This window comes from Durio zibethinus, chromosome 3, assembly GCF_047325235.1.
Source record: "Durio zibethinus cultivar Kanyao isolate XHJ-2024 chromosome 3, ASM4732523v1, whole genome shotgun sequence".
Lineage (NCBI taxonomy): Eukaryota > Viridiplantae > Streptophyta > Magnoliopsida > Malvales > Malvaceae > Durio > Durio zibethinus.
Window position 1 is genome coordinate 35,205,411 of NC_143164.1, and position 18,512 is coordinate 35,223,922.

At 28.1% G+C, this 18,512-nt stretch overlaps 1 pseudogene across 1 annotated transcript; it reads left to right on the plus strand.

Moving 5' to 3' along the window:
- Positions 1 to 13,643: 13,643 nt before the first annotated feature.
- Positions 13,644 to 15,943, plus strand: LOC149519790 (transcription factor MTB3 pseudogene; annotated as a pseudogene). Its single transcript, XR_016341040.1, has one exon. The product of XR_016341040.1 is annotated as a transcription factor MTB3 pseudogene (transcript).
- Positions 15,944 to 18,512: the final 2,569 nt, after the last annotated feature.

The following is an 18,512-nucleotide window of genomic DNA, read 5'->3' on the forward strand; positions in this document are numbered from 1 at the left end:
TAGTCGTTCATTGGAGTCCATGAAAAAATTTTGTTGAACACTGTTTTTCAAGCAAATGTTCTTTATGTAACTTTATGATATGCGTATGAACCAATGCAAAAGAATAAGAAAAAGGTTAGTATACCCAGAAAAAGAATAAATAAATAACTAAGTAAATTTAAACATCACACAGAATAAAAGGAATGAATCCTATGCTTTTGGTTAATTCTAAAAGGGAAGAGTGAGGCTCTATCTATAGGTTAAGCATACTTAAAGTTTACTATATGCGGTTTTAAGGTCAAAGTCTAAAGGTTCCCAAATTACTCCTTATATCCTTGTCCATCACAGACTAGTAAGGCACCCTAATCCTCACCCATTACAGGCTACGAGCGAAAAAGGTTCAATTCGAGTTGGAGTATTTCGTTAGCCACTGCGGAGGCATTAGACCTCACAAAAGCAATAGGTACTTTACTTCCTCCTAGAGGGACAGAGCTCGGGTGTAGAGCTCATGTTATGCACATGCATATGAATGACATAATTAACAAGGTAAATAAACATGAATGAATAATAACACATGTATACAAAAAGGTTCAATTTTATTAGGCTTTTGGACAACACAAATTATTTGTTGGCCTGACTCTCAGGATCTCCAGTGGAGTCGCCAAGCTGTCATAACGTCTAGATCCGGGGATCTATCGCTAGACATTGACGTAAGGGAGTCACCACCAATCTTTTTTATCTATGTGCGATTGGCCATCTAAAGAATCTATCTTTTCAAAGAACACTTAAATTTAAGGGTCCCTAAAAGAATAGGTTCAGGTCTACTAACCAGAACAAGGTTCGAGAGTACGGTTACGTATGAAGAAGGTTATAGCACCCTCACAACACACATCAAAAGATGGTACCAGCTTAAATTTGTGTTATCCAATAAGTTTTAAAAATTTACCAAATAATTAATTATTAAAAATTATTCTCAATTTACTCTAATACTTTTAGCAAAAAATTGAAAAAATCCCCTCACCTCAAGAGCATGCAAGAAAACTATTGTTTCACTTGCAGAGGCTCCATCGTCGGATTATTTAATATTAAAAAAAAATAAAAAGAAAGAAAAAAATAATTGTTTTTGTGCAGGAAAAATTGATACTTTCAATTTTTCTCCAAAATATTTTTTAGAAATTTTAATCTCGAGGAAAATTTATACTTTCAATTTTTTCCCAAAATATCTTTTGAAACTTTAATTTCGAGAAAATTTGATACTTTCAACTTTTTCTCAAAAACTTTTTTTTTTCAAAATTTATTTTTAAAGAAAATTGATACTTTCAACTTTTCCCCAAAAATATTTTTTTGGAAACCTTAATTTCGAGAAAAATTGATACTTTCAACTTTTCCTCAAAAATCGTTTTAAAAAAAATTTTATTTTTAAGGAAAATTGATACTTTCAAGTTTTCCTCAAAAACCTTTTTTGAAAATTTATTTTTAAGAAAAATTGATACTTTCAACGTTTTCTCAAAAATATTTTTTGGGAACCTTAATTTCGAGGAAAATTGATACTTTTAACTTTTTCTCAAAAACTTTTTTAAAAATTTATTTTTAAGAAAAATTGATACTTTCAACTTTTTCCCCAAAATATTTTTTTTGGATTTTATTTAAAGAAAATAAAATAATAAAACAAAATAAAAGTGAAAATAAAAAATAAAAAATAAAAAAATAAAGAAAAGTAAAACAAAAATAAAAATAAAATAAAGATTAAAATATATTAAATAAACCTAATCTAATAATAATAAAAATAAAAAAATAAATTAAAAAAAAAAAAAGAAAAAACCTGAAGCGGCTCGGCTAACGGCTCGGCTCGGCTCGACTTAAGGAAGAAAAATGACTCGAAGAACATGACTCGAAATGTCAGCTCGTTCGACTAACGACTTGGGGAGACAAATCACGTTTGGGTCGAAAAACAGGTCGACGCTCGGGTCGGGTCGGATCTTGGCAAAATGCGCGGATCCTCTAGGTTATTTAACGCAAAAACAACGTCGTTTTAAGAGGATATATAAGGCTGAATCCTTCATTTTTTCAGCAGATCGAGCCTCCTCCCTCTCTCTTTTCCATATTTTTCTCTCTTCTCTCTCTAGAACACCCGAAGAACTTCGGTTGAATATTCATCGAATTCTGGAAATTTTCGTTGAAATCTGGATTTTTCGTCGAAAATTCATCGAAAAACTGATCGGTTTCTGAAAATGCTGTCGAAAACTGGAAAATTGGTCGAAAACTTCAAACTTAGTTAAAATTTTCATCGAAAAATTCAACCTTCGTCGAAAAATTCACCGAAATTTAGAAATTTTTCAGAAATTTCCAAACAAAAAATTCGTAAAAAAATCTCCAAAAAATTTCTCCGATTCCTAAAGCTATTCTCACGCCTCTAAACCCCTTTTTAGCCTTCAAATCTCTTCTGTATGCCTTTTTCTCTCAATCAGTAGCTGTTTTTCTCTATTTTTTCTGTGTTTTCTTCTGTTCTTAAGGATCCCTTTTATAGGAATTGATAATAAGAGTTTCTGATCGATCCCAATTTCTCTTTGGATGAGATTCAATCATTGAATCCAACATGGACTATTCTGATTGAATCTCAATCCAATCTTCAGCCGCATAAATCAAAAAAATAAAAAAAATCAAATAAAAATATTAATGAAAATAAATCAGATAAATCAAAAAAATTAACAGATAAATTAAAATTAAATAATAGATAAATTATAACATATAATCTGATATACATATAAATATTAATAGAAAAAAGAAAAAAAGAAATAATAATAATAATAAAGATATATATATATTAATAAATAGTAGTAATGAATAAATAAATACATAAAATAAAAATATATATATAAAAACAATAATAATAATAATAATAATAATAATAGAAATAAAAATATAAATAAAATAAAAATATAAAATACAAAAAAAAAAAAATAAACTTACCTATTTGGACCAGGCCCAATTGATCCGGGCCTAGACCAAATTGGGTGTCTACAATTAAAAGAATATTAAGATATCTAAAAGGTACTATGGATTATTCATCGTGCTATCAAGGAAGTAATATATATTTGATCAACTACAGAGATGCCAATTAGGGAGGAGATTTAGATAAAATAAAATCTACTTTTGGCTATATTTTCTTGTTGAATAGTGGGGCTATTTCATGAAGTAGTATGAAACAGACTTATATAGCACTATCCACAATGAAAGTTGAATTTGTAGTATTTTCATTGGTAGTACAAGAGACTATTTAGCTTAAAATATTCTTGAATCATTTAGGATTTAAGAAAGATAAGTTCAACTCAATGTTGGTGAATTGCAATAGTCAAACTGCAATCGTATTTACAAAAGATCCTAAACATCATTCTAAGACCAAACATATAGATACCAAATAGTATAACTACATGAGAGACATGTTGCATAAAAAAAAGTTAACATGTAGTACATTTCTATGTTCAAGATGATTGTAGATCCATTTACTAAGCCCATACCTAGAAATATGTTTAATAGTCACATGAGATCTCTAGGATTGCGTAGATGTTGAAGCACATTTACTAATTGAATAATTTTATATAAACAATGTATGATATTTTTCCATTTGAGTTGACTTATATTGAATATAATTAATGCCATTAAAGTTTAGTACTTTGTTTTGAGATGCATGCACATATGTATATGTACATATACGGTATGATTTGAAAAATATGTCGAATAGATGATAACCTTCTCAACAAACAATCGCCTCAATAGTTTGGCATCGTGGAGATAAGATTAGTTTTAAGCTATGGATCGAGAACCCAAGTTAAAACAGAATCGCCTTAATAAAGAATTTATGACCAAAAGTGAATAAACCCATAAATCACTTTATCTGTCTTAATATGTCAAGTGAAAGTCTTATTGATTATGTGAAATCAAGTAGAGTTATGGACTCAAGTTAGATACTCGGAGTATCTGAGCTATCACTTGTATGGTATTGATATATAAAAGATGAAAGACATACGCTCTAAAAAAAAAGAATAATAACGTACCATGTGTTTCATACCACATGTGCATTATTTGACCAAGTGTAACATAAGAATAGATCCCTACTTCTTGTTGTGTGAAACCCTTGAGATCACAGGATCTCATATTTAATAGCCTAAAACACTTTCAACTATTTCTTAGAGTTTTAATTCAATGTTAACTATCGTAGATTGTTGCTAATGGTTACGGATAATTCGATCTAATGGGACATATCTGGATAGCAGTTATATTAAAATAAAGAGATTCTAGAAGAAGGGAAGATCATTCTTGTGTCACATTTGGTTGTACTCACAAGTCAACCAATTATGTTTGAAATGTCAAACATAATTATGAACACACAAGTATATCATGCAATATAATAAAAGAGAGATCGTGAGAAACTTGAAATGTGACTAAATGGGTTTAGAGTGCTACATACTTACTCTACTTGTACTTAAAAATTACTATACATACCTAACAATTGTATAGGTGACTATATATGATTATAAGCTGCTATATGGACCTAACAATCATATAACAACTAAGCTTTCAAAGTATGTTGGTCGCACGACTTATTTCTCTGTATGAATCCAATGCAAAGAATAGAAAAAATGTTCTCGAGATCATGAAAGTTTGGCACCCATTCTGAGTGAGTGGGAGATGTTGGGATAACCGCCCATAATAGCTAATTACATCTCATGAAATAACCTCTTTTAAGTAGTTTTTTAGAGTAAACATGAAATTACCTTAGGTAGTTTAAAAACCAAATAAATGTAGCCCAATTTTTTTTAGTTAATAATAATGGCATTTGGCCATTAGAAAAAAAAAAAAAAGAGAAAGTTACAACAACACAACAAAAGTAGAAAGAAAAAAAAGAAAGAGCAATTAGATAGGTATTAAACAACTCTCAGTAAGGAATTCTAGCATTCAGTGTAAAGGACTTACGCTATGAAAATAAGCAATTTTCATATTGTGATCTTATTATATATATATATATACATATTCCATGTGAATTTATCTAACATATCCTTACATCAATAATGGTGGATATATAGTTTTTGTTAATTCCATTCTTTGCTACCTCCAATATCTTAGAATATGAAAAAATGATAAAGCAATATCATGAAAAGCAATAAAACTTAAAGTTTACAACAAAGTAAAGCCTTCTCTTCTTTCTTTCATTATTTGTGACAAATCGAAAAAAGTCATCCATCTTTTAAAGTCATTACCTAAAGTGGTTGTATACTTTTACTATAATAAGTTAGATGATGTTCTTAAACTAAACTTTATTCGTAATTTTTTTTGTTAAATATTTAATTTAAGATTTAACGTTTAAGCTTTTTTTCAATTAAATCTATCATCTTTGATTTAGTTTAATTTAAAATTAAACATTTACAAAGGTACTTAAAATAAGATTTTTTTAGTTATACTCGCCATTAAGTTATGTTAAATCCAATAATCCAATCAAGGGTAGGTCATATCAATAGACCTGCATCTCTAGCTTCATTCAATTTTTTGGTGTTTTGTTGAATTAAATTACTAATATAAAACCAAAAAATTACTAATATATTCAAAACTCACTATTTGGTGAGAATATATAAACTGAAAAAATTTCTTAAAACTTTTTTTTTCTCTTTAAAGTTAAATTCTCTAACATCTTTCTAACCCTAAAAAAATCAAGAACTTTGATAGCCTCAATCTAGAAAATGGCTAAACTTCACTATGCTAGCTGTCGTACATCATCTCCTACCATCAATGACCAAGCTGAAAACCTAAAAACAACCATTTTATTCTCCTACTTCTCTTTTTCCTTTGGTTGAATTAGATTCTACAAACCTCTCTAGAATCATTTAGATCAAAATTGAAAATCAAATACTGCCACCACTATCTTTACCATTTGCCATCACTGAACCAAACCAAAAATAATAAAAGATTTCCTCATTCACCTCTATGGCATAAACCCAGAAGTAAAACCTTAAAAAAATAACTAAGCTACAAACCTTTAACAAAATCTCACTAGTCACTAGCAGATTTCATTTTTTGCTTTATTTTGCTTTGAATGCTTTTGAGTATGATTGTGTTTCTTATTATTGTGATTATCTTGCTTTGATTCTTATTGTGCTGTTTGCTTCTAAGTAATTGTTGATAGTACTTACGGTTAAATGATTCTATATTTATGAATCTTTTTGTTTTCTCTAGATTTACTAGGATTATTGTTTGGTTGCTTGATTGTTTGGATTTGTTGGGTTTTGTGGCTTTCAAATTATTTTTCCTAATCCTTCTCCTTGACTACTAGTTACTCGAAAATTTTTTGGCTTTGTTTGCCTTTTTTCGCTTAATAATATCATCAAGATGTAACCAAAACAGTGAGTTTAGAAGCAAAGACAACATAAAAATATACTAATCTTAAAGAAATGCTTGAAAAACAGATTTTCAAAACAATTTAATTTTTGGTATTTTTAAAAATATTTAGGTATAGTTTGTTATTTTTACTCTGAAAATTATGAAGGAATTAGCAATTTCATTAATAAAAAAAAAACTTAACAGTTAATATTGAATTTAATAACACATGCACTACATTTCTATTATAAAATTCTTATTTAAATACAGTAAAAATGTTTTAATTTTAAATTAAACTAAATTAAAAATGATAACCATAAAGAACACTCAAACATTAAATCTTAAATTCAACATTATCCCCCTAATTTACAATAGCCCTAAATCCCAAGTTTATTAAAGGGTTAAATACATATTTGACCGTTGAACTTTATTTTTTTCTATAACATTGGTACCTAAAGAATTATAACTATCATATTAGTATCTTAACTTTTATTCTGTTATCACATTCGTATCTGCGATCGATGTTGTTAGTCAACTTGTGGATGTGGAGTAAACATCCAATAAGATGTCAATATGTATCAAAAAAGTTCAATCAGCGCCATATCATTAATGCCATGTTACCATAAAAAGAAAAATTCTTTAAAATTTTACAAATTAAAAAAATTCTTAAAAATACTAAATTTAAAAAAAAATTCTAAAATATTTTTAAATTTTAAAAGAATTCTAAAAAATTTTAAAAACTTCAAAAAAAATTATAAAATTTATAAAAAAATTCAAAAAAAAATTAAAAATTGCAAAAAATTTTTTAATTTTCAAAAAATTATCAAAAAATAATAAATTTTTTTAAAAAATTATTAAATATTCTAAACAATTCTAAACAATTCTAAAAAATTGTAAAATTTCTTAAAAACTTCTAAAATTTTTTAATTTTAAATTTATAACAAATTAAAAATATGAAATATTTTTATAAATTATAAAAATTATCATAAATTAAAGGATAGAAAATTTCTAAAAAATTTATAAAAAATAAAATAAATTAAAAAATTAAAATTAAAATTAAAATTTCTTAGATTTAAAAAATTAACAAAAACTAAAAATCAAAAAATAAAAAAATTTTAAAAATTTTAAAAATTTTTTAAAAATTAAATAATTTTAAAATTTTGAAGCATTCTTTAAAATTAAAAAGGTCTAACAAATAAAAAATAAAAAATTTTAATTTTAATTAAAATCCAAAACTTTTTTAAAAATTTAAAAATTCAAAAAATATTAAAATATTAAAACTGAAACAACAAAAAAAATAGGAACAAAATTTAAATTTTTTTAATGTTTTAGATTTTTTTAAATTTTTATATTTTTTCAAAAAATTGTTATTTTTATTTTAAATATTTTTTATTTTTTGAATTTTTTTGAATTTTAAGAAGATTTTTTTATTAAAATTTTCATTTTTTTTGAAAATTTTTATTTTTTAAATTTTAAGATTTTTTAAAAATTTTTAAGTTTCCTAAATTCTTTAATATTTTTTAAAATCTTTTAGAATTTTTGAAAGAATTTTAAAATTTTTTAGAATTCTTTTAAAAAAAAAGTTTTCAATTTTTTTAAAGCTTTTGAAAAATTTTGCAAATTTGTTTAGAATTTTTTTTTAGAAATGTAAAAATTTTTAAAATTTTTAATGAGTTTTTAAAAAAAATTTAGTATATTTTAGATTTTTGTTTTGAAATTTTAAATTTTTTTTTTAATTTTGTAATTGCTTTTAAATTATTTTATAATTTTTTAAAAAATTTTATAAGTTTTAAAAATTTTTCAGAATTTTATAATTTTTTTTTGAAATTTTCTTTTAATAATGACATGATATTAATAATGTGATATTGATTAAATTATTTTAATCGAAGAACATATGAAACAAGAAAATAACCATCATCTTGAACTACATAATTTCAACATATGAATACTGGAGACAGTCATCACCTTACCGGATAATTATATTGTAACTGCATAATTGCTTAACGTGATTACTGCAAAAACCAGTGTTGAAAATTAAAATCCAAGGGGCGGAAAAGTGGTTTGATCACCTATATATTAATGTTTTAATAAGATTAAAAATACCTCTTTACTACAATTTTTTGGCAAATTAAGATGCAATTTACCATAATTATATTGAATAATTTTTATCATATATATGCTTACTTTGATTTTTGTTTTAAGGAGCAATAATGGAATAAATTATGCTTTGTAACGGATGGAAAACGATGGTCAAGGAGTGATGACATACCACTCATTTCATTAAAAATATTTTATTTCACTAAATAATTATACAAACATTTTATTTTGAAAATAAAGATTTATAACTTTTTTCTAAAAAAATTTATAAAACTTTAATTTGGAAAAAGAACTTGTAAATCTAAGATTAGTAGTCGCAATCACACTGTTACATAGAAAATAAAATAAAAGCCAAAGGACTCTTCCATTTCTCTGTCTCATGACTCTCCCCTTTCCTTCCTCATCTTTTCCGTTCCTTTTCTTTCAAAGCTAACCAATGTACATGGAAAAAATCTAAGATTAGTAGCCGCAATCACACTGTTACATAGATAATAAAATAAAAGCCAAAGGACTCTTCCATTTCTCTGTCTCATGACTCTCCCCTTTCCTTCCTCATCTTTTCCGTTCCTTTTCTTTCAAACAAAAACAAAATCATAAAAGGAAAGGCCGTGCAATGCCGAGCTAACCAATGTACATGGAAAAAATCTAAGATTAGTAGCCGCAATCACACTGTTACATAGATAATAAAATAAAAGCCAAAGGACTCTTCCATTTCTCTGTCTCATGACTCTCCCCTTTCCTTCCTCATCTTTTCCGTTCCTTTTCTTTCAAAGCTAACCAATGTACATGGAAAAAATCTAAGATTAGTAGCCGCAATCACACTGTTACATAGATAATAAAATAAAAGCCAAAGGACTCTTCCATTTCTCTGTCTCATGACTCTCCCCTTTCCTTCCTCATCTTTTCCGTTCCTTTTCTTTCAAACAAAAACGAAATCACAAAAGGAAAGGCCGTGCAATTCCGAGCTAACCAATGTACATGGAAAAAATCTAAGATTAGTCCTTCATCATGCATATGCATAATCCAAAAAGAAATTAAAATTTCAAACTTCCAAATTTCACCATTAATATATAAAAAAAAGAAAAAAAAACACCATAATTATGTAAAAAATAAGAATTAAAAAAGTAAAATATCCAATCCTTTACTCCAAAATTACATCCAAAATATAATTAACAATACCCAGTAGTTAATTGATGCACTACCATGCATCAAAACAACAGAAAAAATTAGCTTCAATATCCAATCTTTTCCTCTTATTTTTATATTTTATAGACACCAAACACACCCAAAATCAACAAATTTTTTTATATACATATCTTTGATATAGGAAATTAATTCTTTTTTTAATTTTCACTCCAAATTTGAAGGAAAATAAATATGTGAAAGAGGAAAGGGTGTACGAATTTTCCATTGTAAATGAAATGGACCCCCCCCCCCCCCCCCCCAATCTTTCTTCCCCCACAAGTCACGACTAATCTCTCCTCCCATACCGTCGTGTTCCTTGACTATTTCTTTTCATTTTACTTCAAATAAAATAATCACTTTTCATTCTACTTCAATTAAAAAAATCAGCATAATCTTTTTATGGAAGAAAATTTTATATTTGATTTATTGTTTATGTATATATGTTATATATTATTAATGCATCATAAATTATTATATTATTAATTTTTTTAATATAATTAAATATTTAATAATGAAAACAAATTTTCTACACCATCAAACACCTAGAAATGAATATATATGATTTTTAATTATAACTTGAGATTAATTTGAAGAGTCGTTTTATACACTCAAAGTAAAATTTTTTATTTTTACAAGATAAAAAGATTTTTATTTTTTAATTATTATTTTTTAAAAATACTCTAAAAGGTATGTCACTTTAATAATTCTTATAGTGAAGTTTAAATTTCATTATCAATTAATGAGATACTTTTTCTTAATTTGAATATATAGTAATTATTATGCAATAAGCTTTCTTTCATTAAAAAAAAAGCAACAATATATATGATAATTTAATTATTATTAGGTAATAGCCCACACTTTGTTGCAAAGATAATAAAGATATAATCCACGTACATAAGGGTTTAAAGATTGAATAATGAAAAAAAATAAATAATATATAGATTTATGCCATTTAAAGTATTTGAATATTTACATTAATTAGTCTTAGTGATGATAAGATATAAAACTAATTCATTGAATAATAGTTCGTTTGGCATCATAATTGAATTACAAAAAAATAATTAAAATTTGCATAGTATTGCACTATAAAAGAACTACTAATTCAAAATATTTGTCGTTATAAAAAATAATTTTAATTTTTGAAAAGAAAGTTAAATGGAACTATATAGTTTACTTAAGCTCTAATAAGTTAGATTTTCATTAACAATTGAACATGTAAAAAAAATTATTAATCTAAAATGTCATTTGCTATAAAAAGTGTCAAAATTTGAACTAAAAAAATATTAGTCAAAATTTTAAATGCCCTTATAAATGTAAAATTAAATGTCTACATCAACCCTCAATATATAACAAAATGTCACAATTAATCTTAAATTTTGAATTATAAAATTATATTCCACCCTAATCATTTAATATTATACCCTAATTAACCTTCAAATATTTTTTTTATGAAAATATTAATTATCTACAAAAATTAATTTCAATTCAATTAGAGATAGCTTTAATATAATTTATAGATAATAATTTATAAATGGGAGTCATTTCTTTGTAAAATTCAATGTGTGTAATTTCCTACTGATTTCGTTGAAGTTATATGGTAGCTTGTCTATAAATTCGTCTGTAAATTATTATCTAAATTCGTCTACAAATTCTCCTTAATTTTTTCCTTTCAAGCAGTAAAAACAATATCTTCATCCTTTTTCCTTTCCTCTTTTCGGATCCTATCGACACCAATGGCTTGCACGAAGGCCATTCTCCACACTACTGTCAAAGTGTTTACTATTGCTTTGCTCTTGATTTTTGTTTTTGCAGCTGCTGCTGCTCGTGTGCTTCCTCAAGATCATTTACCTGTACCCCCAGCCGGTTGTCATCCAACAGGATACACCCCCACACCTCCGTGCCCACCATGAAGTTAAATGAACTTCACTGCCCAAGGTTCTCCAATCAAGCTACACATATATATTGGTTGCTTTCTTTAGTTTCTTTTTTCATTCATGGCTTCTGTTGAGTTGACTTAATTTGGGTAGAAAAATTCATACATAAGCAAGTAGTTATTCGTATATAGGATGTGGGTGGGACTTTAAGTATAGATACTTTAGGTTCAAAGTTATAATGTTTTTCTTTTTGTACACGGAATAATAAAGATTATTAATTTCTTCTGTTGATCTCGTTTGTCATGAAAACTCATATTATTATATTGGAATTTAGTAAAACAGGAGAATGAAAACGTGCTCCTTAACTTTCCACTTCGGGAAAAGGAGAACAAAGTATTGCAAAAGCACTCAACTTTTTAGATTTCCTTCCGTATCTTGATGTTATTCTTTCAAAAAATCAAGATATAATCGGACGCGTTAAAATGGTATTAAATATTAATTAAAATAAGTGCACGGCTTATTTTATTATGTCTGGATTTGTACTCTGAGGAAGTCGCAACGAAGGAGTGAAGAAAAAGCCATGCAAATTCAATTTAAGTTTAGATTTTATCGTATTTTTAGCGCAGACATGATTAAATTTATTATATTATTAATTAAATTTAATTATTAATTTTTATAAAATTTATATAATAAATTTTTTTTAATTATAATTATAATAAATATTTTAATCTCGATTATAATAATTTTTATTATTATTTTAAATATCATTCAAATAGACTCTCGATTATCCTAATCTTGAAACAATTCGAACATAGACTCTTCGCTTATAATTTGCTCACCTCCCTTCTTCACTCATTAATTAAATTAAACTTAATCATTATTAATTAATAAATTATAAAAGCATGCTTATTATTATATCGTCGGTGTCTTAGATCAAATGTCAAAAACAGGAATTAATTTTTAACAAGTTAAAAGAAAAAGACGGTGTAATTTCAACTGGTCATCAAGTAATCTAAGTGCTCTTTCTCACTTTAGCATATATCATTAATGCTCAATTAGATATTGTACATTTGACATTCAAGGGATGGAAATTTCGTCCAGCATCACGTTTCCACATATACATAAGATATTCGGCACCTCATTCAATATTTTTTGTAATAATTGATTTTGTATTTTTAAAGTTTTTGTATTTTTTTATATAATTTGGAGATAAATGACAATATTTTTAAATATTAAAATTTAAAATACCTCTATTTTCTTGGTATCTTCACATTTATTTTATACGAATTTAACATAATACTAAGAGGTTTCGGTTGTATGATTTGATTCAAGTGGATGCTTTTGAGAATACAAATTTATATCAAAACTAAAATATTTATTTTCATTAGCTATAATATAATATAGTTGGTGTCAATTTAATTTGGTGTATAGTTTATTAATGTTTGTACAATTTTTTATAACATATATATTTTTACTTTTTGGATGATAAAATTGTCATTTATCCAAGGGGTTCAAGTCGAATTTAAATAAAATATTAAAAAATTTTAAAATTGTTCTGATTTGATTTAATTTAAAATTTAAACATTATTTTGTAATTTAATTTTTAATTTTTTAAAAATATTTTATTTAAATCAGTTCATATTTTAATTTTTTAAATAAAAATAATTTTTATAATAAATATTAATTATGATAAAATAAATAATCAACAAAATAGAGTTTAACAATTATTTTATTAATTTAATTGATATTTAAATGTGATTAATATATATAAATATAAAATATTAATATATATTATTTATCTATTTATTTATTTTTATATAATATAAATATAAATAAAAAATATAATAATTATTCAGACCAAATTGAACCTTAAACTTTATATCCAAGGTTCAACCCGTTTCTAAACAGGCCAAAATTTTAAATCTAAACTTATTAAATGGGTCTAAAAATTTTTGTTAACTTTTAAATTTTGAACAAACTTTTAAACTCAGACCGGTAATTCACTTTTGACCAGCTCCAATGGTAAATTATTTTGATAATTTTCCCTTTGAACCCGAAAAAAATCTCTGGAAAATCTTTTATCTTATTTTAGAATATTTTAATAATTTCAACTGCATCTTGACCTCAGTACACTACCGTTAGATGAAGAATGAAATTAATAAATAAAATAAACAAAGTAAAAAAAAAAAAAAAGCCCTAACATTTGGGGGGATCTGAAAGCTTTGTTGTTCTGAGGTGAAACTGGGGAATCTACACTCTCAAATTCAAGTTCAGACCCAGTATTTTTTCCATGTCAAGTCAGTTTTTTTTCCTCTTTCTTTGAATTCCCCCTCCTTTTTTGAGTTTCGTATGGCTATATTTGTTTAGCGTTAAAGGCTTTGACTTTTTGCTTTAGGTTTTTGATTTCGAAAATTGGTTGGGTTCAAAAATTTTCTAGATTTTTTTGAGATACAGTAATTGAAGTGATTCTTTTTAGCTTTAGTGGAAGCTGCTAATTTTGCGTATCGTTTATCGACGATCATCTGCTAAATGTTTATGTCCGGGGTTTATGAAATGTGTTGAATTGCAGTTTAAAGCTTTGTAATTCAGCTGTTAGATACAATTTTTGGGAAGTTTTTACTGCTTGAGTTGAGTGGGCACTATTAAATCCCCGCTGTTTACTTATTTCTGGTTTAAGAATTTATGGGATTTTTAGCACAGTTGTAGGGACTCTGAATTGGGGCTTTCTTTTGTATAATTCTGGAAGGTAAGAAAGAAATGGGTGAAAAGTTTTTGGTGCATGAGGAAGATAAGGCTAAGGTGGAATCTGTTTTGGGTACTGAAGCCTGCGAGTTCTTGATATCGTTGGCCTCTAAAAATATATTGTCAGATTTAGTAACTCCACCATCCAGTGATTTGAGTTTGCGGCAAAGGCTTTGCCAGATTGTAGTCGGTTCAAATTGGAACTATGCAATTTTCTGGCAGGTATCAACCTTGAAATCTGGTGGATCAATCTTGATTTGGGGTGATGGCCATTGCCAGAATCCTAAACTTGGTGGAGTTGGTGATGCAAGTACCTCTAGGGATGGCAAATTGGAGGGGTTTGAGAAGAAAAATGAGGTGAAAAAGCAGGTGCTCCAGAAGCTGCAAACATGCTTCGGTGGGTCTGAGGAGGATAGCTATGCTGCAAAGTTGGATGGAGTATCGGATATGGAGATGTTTTATTTAACTTCAATGTACTTTACATTTCATTGTGATGCGTCATATGGTCCTGCAGAATCCTACAAGTCTAGTAGATCAATTTGGACCTCAGATGTGAATAGTTGTTCAGATCATTATCAATCAAGATTATTTCTAGCAAGATCTGCTGGCTTGCAAACAGCGGTGTTTGTACCTGTGAAGTCCGGAGTGGTGGAGCTTGGTTCGATCAATTTGATTCCTGAAGAGCAGAATTTTGTGGAGATGGTGAGTACTGTGTTTGGTGGATCCAGTTCTGCACAGACAAAAACGATTCCTAAGATATTTGGACATGAACTAAATTTGGGTGGTTCAAAGTCGCAATCATTTAGTATTAACTTCTCTCCAAAAGTGGAAGATGAGTCGGTCTTCACTTTGGAATCTTATGATGTACAAGCACTGGTTTCCAATCAAATTTGTGGTAATTCTTCTAATGGATGTCAAAGTGATGATGCTGAAGCAAAGTTGTTGCCACAGTTGCTTGTTGGAGGTCTGAATGCTCAAGCGGAAATTTCTGGTTCGGAGCAGCCTAAGGATGACTCACCGTCTTTACCTGATGAGCAGAAACCAAGGAAGAGGGGAAGGAAGCCAGCCAATGGGAGAGAAGAACCATTGAATCACGTTGAAGCAGAGCGACAGAGGCGGGAAAAGCTTAATCAGCGATTCTATGCATTAAGAGCTATCATCCCTAATATCTCGAAGATGGACAAGGCTTCTCTGCTTGGTGATGCCATTACCTATATCACTGACCTCCAAATGAAGATTAGAGTCTTGGAAACTGAGAAGGAGATGGTAAAGAATACGCAAAAGCAGTTGTCAATGCCTGATATAGATTTTCAGCAAAGGCATGAAGATGCAGTTGTGACAATGCGCTGCCCCTTGGATTCTCACCCAGTTTCTAGAGTCTTAAACGCTTTCAAGGAAAATCAAATTACAGCACACAAGTCTGACGTATCATCAACGGCTAATGACAAGGTTGTCCACATCTTCAGCATTCGAGCCCCAGGTGGTGCTGCTGAACAATTGAAACGGAAACTAGTGGATACTTTTTCCAAGTGATATTCAGGTAACATTTGTGTTGATAATATACATCTAAGTGGTCGCAGTGCAACGACTTGTATAAATAAGGGATTCTGCACTACTAGCACATTAGTGATTAGTGTCTTTATTTCTATCAATGATATGTACTCTTAAACTCTTTCAAATGAATTTGTTTTGTCGAATCTGTGGAGACAGTGAGTCCTGTTGTGATCTTTGTTGAATTTTCTTTAACAAAGAACCCTGAAGGTGCATGGATTAGATGCATGAGAAGGGAACTGTCAGCTTGTAGCTCATATTAGGAAAACTTCCAATTAAAAATTCCACCCAAGTGTTGTGGCATAACATCTGATCTTTCCTTAACCTGTATCAGTTATTTCAGTTTATTTGGATTTCATACATGATTTTCTAACTCCCTTCTCGTATTGAGCTAGGATTCAACTATCCTTTATTTGAACAGCTCTGTTTTAAATAGCCAACAATAATAGCATAAGCATAAGCTTGTAAAGGGTATGTAGAGTTGATCATGATTCATCATCAAGAAAGTACGCCAGCTCTTTCAAGTTGTCAGTACTTGGACAATTTTAAACCCACGCAGTAATAAAACAGAAAAGTAATATAATTTAAAATTTTAAAAAAATTGTATGTAAATTTTATAAAAGTTAAAAAATTTTGTTTTGTGTTTAACATATTCACGTTAATTTGATATGATAATTTTCGTGTTTTACATTTAAAAAATTCGGTTAAAATTTTCAAGTCAATCTTAAGTTTGGTCAACCAAAAACATATTCTTGCAGTCGTCTCCTCGATCTAATTTCATCCCGTTGTTTGATTTTGAATTTTGGAATAAGATTGCTAAGACAGCAGGAGAATTTGAAGCTTTTTGTTTTTTCTTTTCTATTCCAAGGTGGAAAATAAGCTTGCATTTCAAATGCCCTACAAGGCTACAAAAGGTCTCTTTTTAAATTTATACCAGATGATTTCAACTCCCTTGGGGACACAAATTCTATGCTCTTGACTGTATAGCCCGGCTACATGCATCTTTGTACTTTATTCTATCTTTACTTTCGCATTTATTTTTAAACATTCAATTTAAAACCAATTAACAATAAATAAAATCATTTAAATTTAATATAAAATCACAAAAAATCTTATATTTTGCAAATATCATATAGCACCACTTTAATAAATCTTCATCACATATAAACAAAAATAAAAATTTATCATATGACAAAGTTAACATAAGAAAACAATTAAAAAAAACCCTTAACTCTAATACTATGTTATAAGATAAACGATTCTATATTTATTAAATTGAGAAAATTTTATACATAAATATCCTATTTATATATAAAAAATTTCTATAATTAAAAAAATCTTATAATATTAGTAATCATATCATAATTTTAAATATTATTTTAATTATAATATCATAATTCTTAATATTATATTTGATTACATAATATTACATACAAAACATTATTAATCTCAGATTATATTCTGTCGTAATCTTAGATATAATATCATAATTTTTAATATCATGTTTGACTAAATAATTACTTATCACGTTTTCCCAACTGTTTTTTTGGCAGTAAAACGAACGTAAATCGTCCACGTTCCCCAGTTTTTATGACTGTTAGGGGTTGAAGCTGACGTGTTGTTGATCAGTTCCACCTCGTTTAAACCTTCAAACCAGGGCTTAGCCAAATTAAAAAATTTCAGCAAAGCCTCTTTGAGGCTGCAGTCAAACCACACCCATAGAGTAAACATTGAACCCCGTTTCTCCCTATATAAATCGTGAATCTCTTCAGCCAATCTCATCCAATTCGATATATCTTTGATCTTCCTCTAATTGCTCTGGTCAAACTGTAACTAGAAAAAAGAAGAAGAAAAAAATCGGTTTGCAATTAAAAAAAAAAAAGATGGTATTTTCCCTTAGGAAAAACCTGTTCAGAACTTTATTGGTTTTCTCCCTTTTAGTAGCCTCCTCGCTTCAACTTGTAGCAATGAGGCCACTGGATGGGGAACACTGGCTGGCAAAAGATGAGCTTGTGCTTCAATCATTGCAGCGAGGTCCTGTGACATGATCCGGACACAACCCATGCACGAACATCCCTGGAAGAGAAACCGGCACCTGCAAGATGGGTGGCATGAACGTTGCCGGTAATGTTATGCACACGCCTCCTGAATTTCCCAGCTTAGTTGCTGAGTTTGAGGTGGCTTCCGCTGCCAAGGGGACTCGTGATTAAGACAAGTGTTCTTAATAGCTACACTACAAGTTTAGCCATCCAAAATTCAAAAAATATTTATTAATGTGATCCATTTTTTTTTCTTTTCTAGTTTTTTTTTCTATTCTTATAAATTCTTTTCTTCATTAATTCTGGCTTAGGACAGCCAATCCAAGTAATGTTTGGTTGGGAACCGTTGTTGGTTGATATTTATTATTCAAAATCATTAGTCTCTACGCGTGTGTCTATATATATAAAATTGTGAATCCTCTTAATTTTTTCCATATGAAATTTGGAATATTGCTTCGTCTTTGTTCAGGACTTTGCTAGCTTTATGGAGCTGCAAGTGTAGATGAAAAAAACACACTGCTGCAAAACTCGAAACAGATTATGTCAGACAAAAAGAGGTCTAATTAAGTTGGTAACAGATTATGTCAGACAAAAAGAAGTCTAATTAAGTTGGTTTAACTTTTTTCTTTTGGCCAATTAAGTTGGTTTAACTTTAGTACATAGGATTAGAAGAAAC